A 7,712-nucleotide genomic window follows, 5' to 3' on the forward strand; every position below is an offset into this window, starting at 1 on the left:
GTCTATTTAGTTGAGTATCTAAGCTAAGATAAATCGTAATTAACGTAGAGAATAATTATATTGTTGTTAAACCTTAGAAGAAAGGAAAGCCAAAAACAGCAAAACTCAGCTGTCTTTCCCTTGAAACAAAATTAAAGGGATGAGTACAAACTTTAACAATTCATCCAGACAAGTCCAGAAGAATATTACTATAACTAATTCGATAATTAAATATTCCTTTGCCTTCCACGTGTCATCTCATTTCCTCGACTACTCACGAAGTTTCTAATTCTTTTTTTTACATGTATATATAACCGACTCATTTTTTAAAATAAATGAATGCCATAGAAATCTCAAAAATTAATCTTAGTGAAATTATTATTTGTGAGATGTGGCAGCAGACGTGGAATACACCTTACCGGAAAGATGACGTGGAAGCCGGAGCAAGGCCGTTGTATCCGGCGATGTTGGAGAATCCACAACTCCGTTGGGGTTTTATTCGGAAAGTTTACTCAATTTTGTGTTTTCAGTTGCTCATCACTATTGGTGTTGCCTCTGTGGTTGTTACGGTTCACCCAATTGCACATTTTTTTGTGTCAACTGGGGCAGGATTAGCTCTCTATATTCTTCTTATCATCTCTCCCTTCATCAGTAAGTCTTTTCTTATCTGCCGTCTTTATTTGTTTAATCTTAATTATTCATGAACTGATATATGGGATGTGTGCAGCATTGTGCCCCTTGTATTACTATCACCAGAAACATCCGGTCAATTTCTTGCTTCTTGGGTTGTTTACAGTTACTCTGGCCTTTGCTGTGGGATTGACTTGTGCCTTCACCAGTGGTAATTAATTAAATTTTTTTATCTGCTACTGCATGCTTATTAATTTTGAGAATTGCTTCATGTCTACTTTGATAATTGTCAGGGAAAGTAATATTGGAGTCCGTCATATTAACCACAGCAGTTTGACCGTATACACATTTTGGGCAGCAAGGAGAGGCCACGATTTCAATTTCCTTGGACCATTCTTATTTGGTGCCCTTATGGTTCTCATGTTGTTTGCCTTTATTCAGGTTCGTACGTCTACTTGCCAACTTTCTTGTTCAAAATCACTACTATATATATATATAAATATTTAGAAGAGATAACCAATCCATATGTTTATTTTTATTGCAGCTACTGTTTCCTCTGGGTAGGCTCTCTGTGATGATCTATGGCTGTTTAGCCTCCATTTTGTTCTGCGCATATATAATTTATGATACCGACAATTTAATCAAGCGCTACACTTATGATGAATACATCTGGGCTGCAGTTGCCTTGTATCTGGACGTTATCAATCTCTTCCTATCTATATTGACTATTTTTAGAGCTTCTGAATAGTTTAGTTGAGAAACAACTCTCTAAAAAAAAAAAATGTTACTAATTGTATGTATGTGCTCTATACAACTTGAAAAGAATATTGTTCATCTATCAAGTTAATATTATTTGTGCTTAGCAAAATGAATAATAATTTTATAGGAAATGTTACAAGCATAATTTAAAAGTTATTACAAAAGCATTAATATTTGTAAGGTTGATGATGAATATGTGAGTGAACATTAGACCAATCTGATAGCTCAACTATTGTTTAAAGGTTATATCTGCAAACATTTGCCCTTTGGGACAAAGTTTAAATAGTAGCCGCAAAAAAGAACTTTGAGTGAATCCACCCGTGCTTTTCGCGGTTGGGCCAAAATCCAAATCGTCATAATGGGCTGCTTTTCGTCGAATTTTTGACATACTTCAACAATTCCTTAGAGGAACTTTCGCATATAGTCACTCAGCTTAATTACGCTCTATAGCTATAGTTGCTAATTATAATTCGTAGCTACGTGTTATAGGGAGGAGCGTGGCGAGCGATATTGGGAGAGGGAGAGGAGAGGCGAGCGAGAGAGCAAAGAGTGGGAGAGAGGTGTTTGTATCGTATACCAGTTAGATAATTGTATATTTATACATATGTATTTGAATATTGGCGCGCGAGATTGGGAGAGAGAGGAGAGAAGTGAGTGAGATTGGGATAGGAAAGAGAGAGGCGAGCGATAGAGGGCAATGATTTGTATAATTCACATCTCGTTTGTATAATACGCGTGTTTTTATATAATTGAGTAATATAAAGTCTGGATTATACAAATATGATAAAACTCAAAATAATGAATTTATACAAACATAAACATATGAACTTTAAACAATTATACAAAATATAATGTACAACATATATTATATGAGTAATATTATACAAAATTCAAAAATTACACGATTATACAAACTTTAAAAATTTATACACAAAAAGACTGAATGTATATGATGACAAAACTGAAAAATCAAAGGAAATCATCACCATATACAAACAAACCATCGTATACAAATACAAGTCAAATGAAGAATTGTTAGTTGGGAATTATACAAGTGTGGTGAATTAAATAAACTTGGCTAATTATGCAAACTCGAAGTCAATCCACGTAATTAGTAGTTAATGTTAGTCACAGATATATCAAACTATAACTATGTGAGTAATTAAATAGTATAAATTTACCCTTAAGTGAAAATTACAGAAGTATACACTTTAAGACTTTAATTAACCTAAAATCAATATATTTATATATAATTACATAGAGAGTTTTAAAATTACATAGATAACAAAATAATAATTATTTTTTATTTATATGTATTTTTTTTCGATTTTCTCTCTCCTTTTTGGTTTATTATTTGATGTCTTTTAATTACGTGCTTTTTTATGTGGAGCAAATTAGGATATTTAATATTATCAACTTTATATCTCCTAAACAGTCCCATGTATACACGTTTATTACTTTATTATATATTTACTTTCCATGGTTAAAGACTGTTTTATTGGGATCTTAATTATTTGCTTCCTTTTTTGATAAAACCTTTCATGTTTTCAATAAAGATAGTGTACTTATCTTAGGTGATTCATAGTTTCAAGTTAAAACTTAATTTCTAACGCTTAACCATCCATCTTATTTTTATCAGATTCTGACCTTCTATCTTTCTATGTTCATATTGTTTGAAGAACAAAATTTACGAAATTAGTTCTTCTTTTTACAACCAAATTCACCATAGTTCATCTCTGATCAGATTTCTAACCCTACATCGATGGATAAGACTCCCCGTAAGAGCCCTAGGCTTAATAAACAAGTAATGGGTGTTGATAGTCCGCCCATCATATGCTCAAGACCTTCAAGATGATACTTCTATGTAAGTATATTGTGTTTTATTTGTGACTGCTTGTACCTTTTAATGTTCTATCTCTGCTGATTGTCTTAATTTTTTTGTAGTGATTGTGGTATGTATACTTGTTCTTTGCTGAATTTGTGTGTCGTGGAGATATGTATCTATGTCGGTTTTTGATACTGAAAATCTTCGGCTGAGATATGGAGCATTTCTGTGGGAATATGAAAAGAGAAAGATTGATACTGATATTGTGAGTGAAGATGAAGCATTTCTGCAAGGTGGTCAGTCAATTCGGAGGATGAAGGATTAAAAAGTTTCTATTTAGACAGATTTTCATGAATTTTATCATGATTTTTAAACTCTTGTTTTACTTTTGGATGGTAACTTAGTTGCGTTTTGGTTATGTGTTGTTGGTTTTGAATTTCATTGTTTGTATATTGTGTTTATTTCTGAGTTTATCTACCTTTATTTGGTTAGTATTTTGGTTTATTCTTGTATTAAATTTATGATGTGTTTTTTTATTTCTGTCAATGTTTTAGTTTGGTATATATACCAGTACGTTACCATGATTTGTTATCACATGTAAACCAATTTTTTTACATGAACAAAATGTGTTAGTTCTGGTAACAGTCCAAATCAAAATATTAGCCTTTTATAGTTTTTACAATTCACTAGTCTAGGTTGGTATATAGTTCAAACATTTGAATTACTTTATACAACTATTATTATGACAATTGGTTTTAGCATTACTCAAATATTAATGGTGCTATTTGATTTCATTCAATGTTTTAGTTTGCTAATATACCATTACGTTTACCAAGTTTTGTGTAGTTTTTATTATAAGTAAACCAATTTTTTATATTAACAGAGTGTTTTTTTTCTGATATCATTCAAACCATGATTTTAACTTTAAGTAGTTTTTTTTTCAAATTTATTATTTTTAAGTTGGTATATAATGCAAACATATGATCCCTACATACAACAATTATTATGTTCCTATATGTTTACCAATTTTCGTTCATATTAAAAACATAAGTTTACCAAATTTTTTCCTTCAACAAATTGTATTTATTACGTTAGTCCTATATTTTTTTACCAATAGTCCTATATTTTTTCAAATAATTGGTTTCATCAACTTTTTATATTAACATAGTCATTATTTATGGTAACCAAGTTCTTCACATTAACTAGTTTTTAATTATTTTTGTATTAGGCTGGAATTATACCAACCTTACTTGCATATTCACAACATGATTATTAAATGAGTTCATAATAGCCATTAATAATAATTACGAATTCAATAATATTAATAAGATAACAAACAATAATCAACTTTCAAATAAGGCTCCATTGAGTTCAACTGCATAATCAAATAAATGAGTTCAACTACATAACTTTATGCAAAGTAAAAATAACAATAAAAATACCATAACGCTAATTCTCATGTGATTTTTTTGGGCAAGTTTTCTTGTTATGCCCATATTAACCACATTCACTACAAGTGACTTTTCTTTTTTTGCCCTTTCGTTCGGTGAATCTCTTTTTGCGATCATTTTTTGGTGGTCTGCCTGGCTGCTTTCTTGTAGTTGGTGGTAACATTACCTCTTCCAAAACATGTGGTGGAACATCCCAAGTAGTTTCGCAAGGCAAGGGTTCTATTGGTATTGCATAAGTATCCGGATAATTCTTATTACTATAATATGCGGAACAATAGTCATCACGATGTTTATTCCTATATCTGATAGCAACAATTGCATGACTACAAGGGATCTCATCATGTTGAAATCTGTCACAACTACACATACGAGTATTCAGACATACTGTAAACCTTTTTGCACCATTTATAACTGTATGAAGGTATTATGTTGATGTGCGTACCTTCAATTTAAAACATACATTATCAATAATGATACCAAAATATACTATGTATAATATAGTATTGTTAATACTTACAATCATACGATAATAAATTGGCATACTTGTGGTAATTCACACTAACATGTATACCAAATAATTTATTATACCAATAAACATATCATAAGTATTGTGACATTTAAGGTATTACAATTTAGACCAAAAAATACACCAACACATACCACCAATTCATAGAATCAACTATTCCAACATAAATACCAGATCACATACCAATCAACATATTATCAATTTTTCAATTTATTATATACACCAGTTCGGATAATTAAAATACACAAAAAATGTACCAAAATATTACCAATATTTCAATTTATTATATACACCAATTCAGATAATCAAAATATTATTTTATTATTGAATTTTATATAACAAATACATGCACCTACAAATTTACTTGCAGTTGGTATGTGTACACCATATCACATATCCAAAGTAACTATTGATACAATCTGTTAACATACGCCATTCAACATACCAATTTAAATACACAATTTATGATTTTATTTTAAGTCGTTGCATTAATCAATTAAACCTAAGATTTTCAAAAAAAAAACCTACTCGACACATTAGATTACAATCAAAAAATCATATCAAGTTGTTGTAATTACACCAAAATCGTTAACATAAAACAACGAATCAATACTAAAAGAATAAAAATTCAGATTTGTGAAAAACTCAATATTATTCCACAAACAATTGGTAAATTTTAATATTTATTTAATAATTAAGCCAGCATATTGATGCCCCAGAACATCAAACAAATCATATGAATTTACATTCCACCAAAATTGACAAAATAAACCAAAAGAATAACTACAAAAAAGATTAAAATGGATATGTTGTAAAAAATCAAATACAATCACGAAAAAACACACCGTATGAACTGTTTTTTATTAATTACCTGATGAGTCCCATCGCCCTTTGTGTTGGATTAGAATTGAAAAATTATTGGTATGTATTTTGGATCGTCGATCTTAGTAGAGAAGTTTTATTTTTGTATGAAACCTAATATATAACAAATTGGAGTAAATCAAGGAAGGTAAAATAATTGGAGAAATTTAAGGGATACGTGATATTTTGTGGCTGACTTGGTAAACGTTTTTTTTAAAATGAAAAATCTAGTTTTGAAAAAAAAAATATTGCTATATAATTGAAAAAAAAAAGTATTGCTATAGTGGTGTAATTAAAGACTTTAAGTTGTATATTTAAGTTTTTTGCCCATTTACTCTCTCCGTGTGTATTTATGTAATATAGTTTGACTGGATATGCAATTTGAGAAAGAAAGAGTTTTGAAATTTGTGATTCGATTCACAACTCAACATTTAAAACGATAAAAGATCATGAACTCAAATCTTACCATTACTCGTTATAAAAAGAAAAAAAAAAGACCAAAATAAATTCATGATATAATGAGTAGTCATTTTTGTGAGGGTCGAGCGTGATGCATAATATTAAGTAAACTAATAAATAAAAATATATTTTTTTAACGGTTTAAATTTTTAGATAAGTTGATAACATTCTTTACAAAGTAAGATAGGGGGCAAGAACAGAAAAAAAAAAAGCAAGACGTTGAAAGACAAATGGAAAAGTGAGAGAGAGAAGGTGGAAAAAATGAGAAACAAAATACAGACAATTGAGACAACATGAATCTTTAATTTTTTTAAAAAAAATTTCAAGTGGTTTAGTATTTATTTTTCATTGACATTTAATCTTGGAGACAAAAGAGTGGAAAACGTTGTCAACAACACATTTTCAATAATTTTAAGGGACGATTCTAAATGAGAAATGAGTCTTTATGACGTCAAATCCTCAATGACGGTAGGCAGGTCGTAGATGAAAGCAAGGTCAAAAAGGAAAACTACCAAACTTTTTCTTTTAAAATAATATTCTATCACATTTCTATATTTAATGGAGTAATTATTTAACTTTAAAATACTCATTTTATTCCTAATAAAATGATAAATAGTCACACAAACATGATTATTTTAAATCATAAATTTCAAAAGTTCTTCTTTTTTAAGTTTCATGCTAAGTTAAACTACATCACTCAACTAGGCATGTACGTGTGATGAATTTAGGTTATGAGATGCAACTTCTCTTCTTCTTTTTCTCGGGTTGTTGAAGTTTCTGGGAGTATAAAAGATTTATTTTCAATCTTTTTTGTTTATTTTTAGAAAGTTTTGGAAAAGTAAATACACGCTCTATCCCATATTGATTATCTAATTAAAAATAGTTGTCTATTTTACTAAATCAAGAAATACACGCTCCATCCCATTAATCATATTTTCTTATATTTATCGTTGCAGTTAATTCTTTTTGAAAGTGTTTACATTTGTAAAATTATCAAGAAGTTTTATAAAGGGTGAATTAGTAAAATTATCTTGAATTCTTAATATGCGTGTAAAAAGGAAAGTGATCAACTTGTATGATACGGAGGGAGTATTCTTGAATAGTAACATGCACATTTTTTATCAAACACAAATTTTTATTTTAATATTTAGAAATATGTTTTTTATAAAACATGAAATATTAATCTCCAAAAAAACTTTGTAAATAAGCAATTTTTTAAAAG

General features: G+C 29.3%; 1 pseudogene; it reads left to right on the forward strand.

Annotated features, from left to right (window-relative positions):
- Positions 1 to 367: 367 nt before the first annotated feature.
- Positions 368 to 1,357, forward strand: LOC125808048 (protein LIFEGUARD 4-like; annotated as a pseudogene).
- Positions 1,358 to 7,712: the final 6,355 nt, after the last annotated feature.

The sequence above is a fragment of the Solanum verrucosum genome, unplaced genomic scaffold (genome assembly GCF_900185275.1).
Source record: "Solanum verrucosum unplaced genomic scaffold, falcon-dt-bn FXZP01000183.1, whole genome shotgun sequence".
In the NCBI taxonomy this organism is placed as follows: Eukaryota; Viridiplantae; Streptophyta; class Magnoliopsida; order Solanales; family Solanaceae; genus Solanum; species Solanum verrucosum.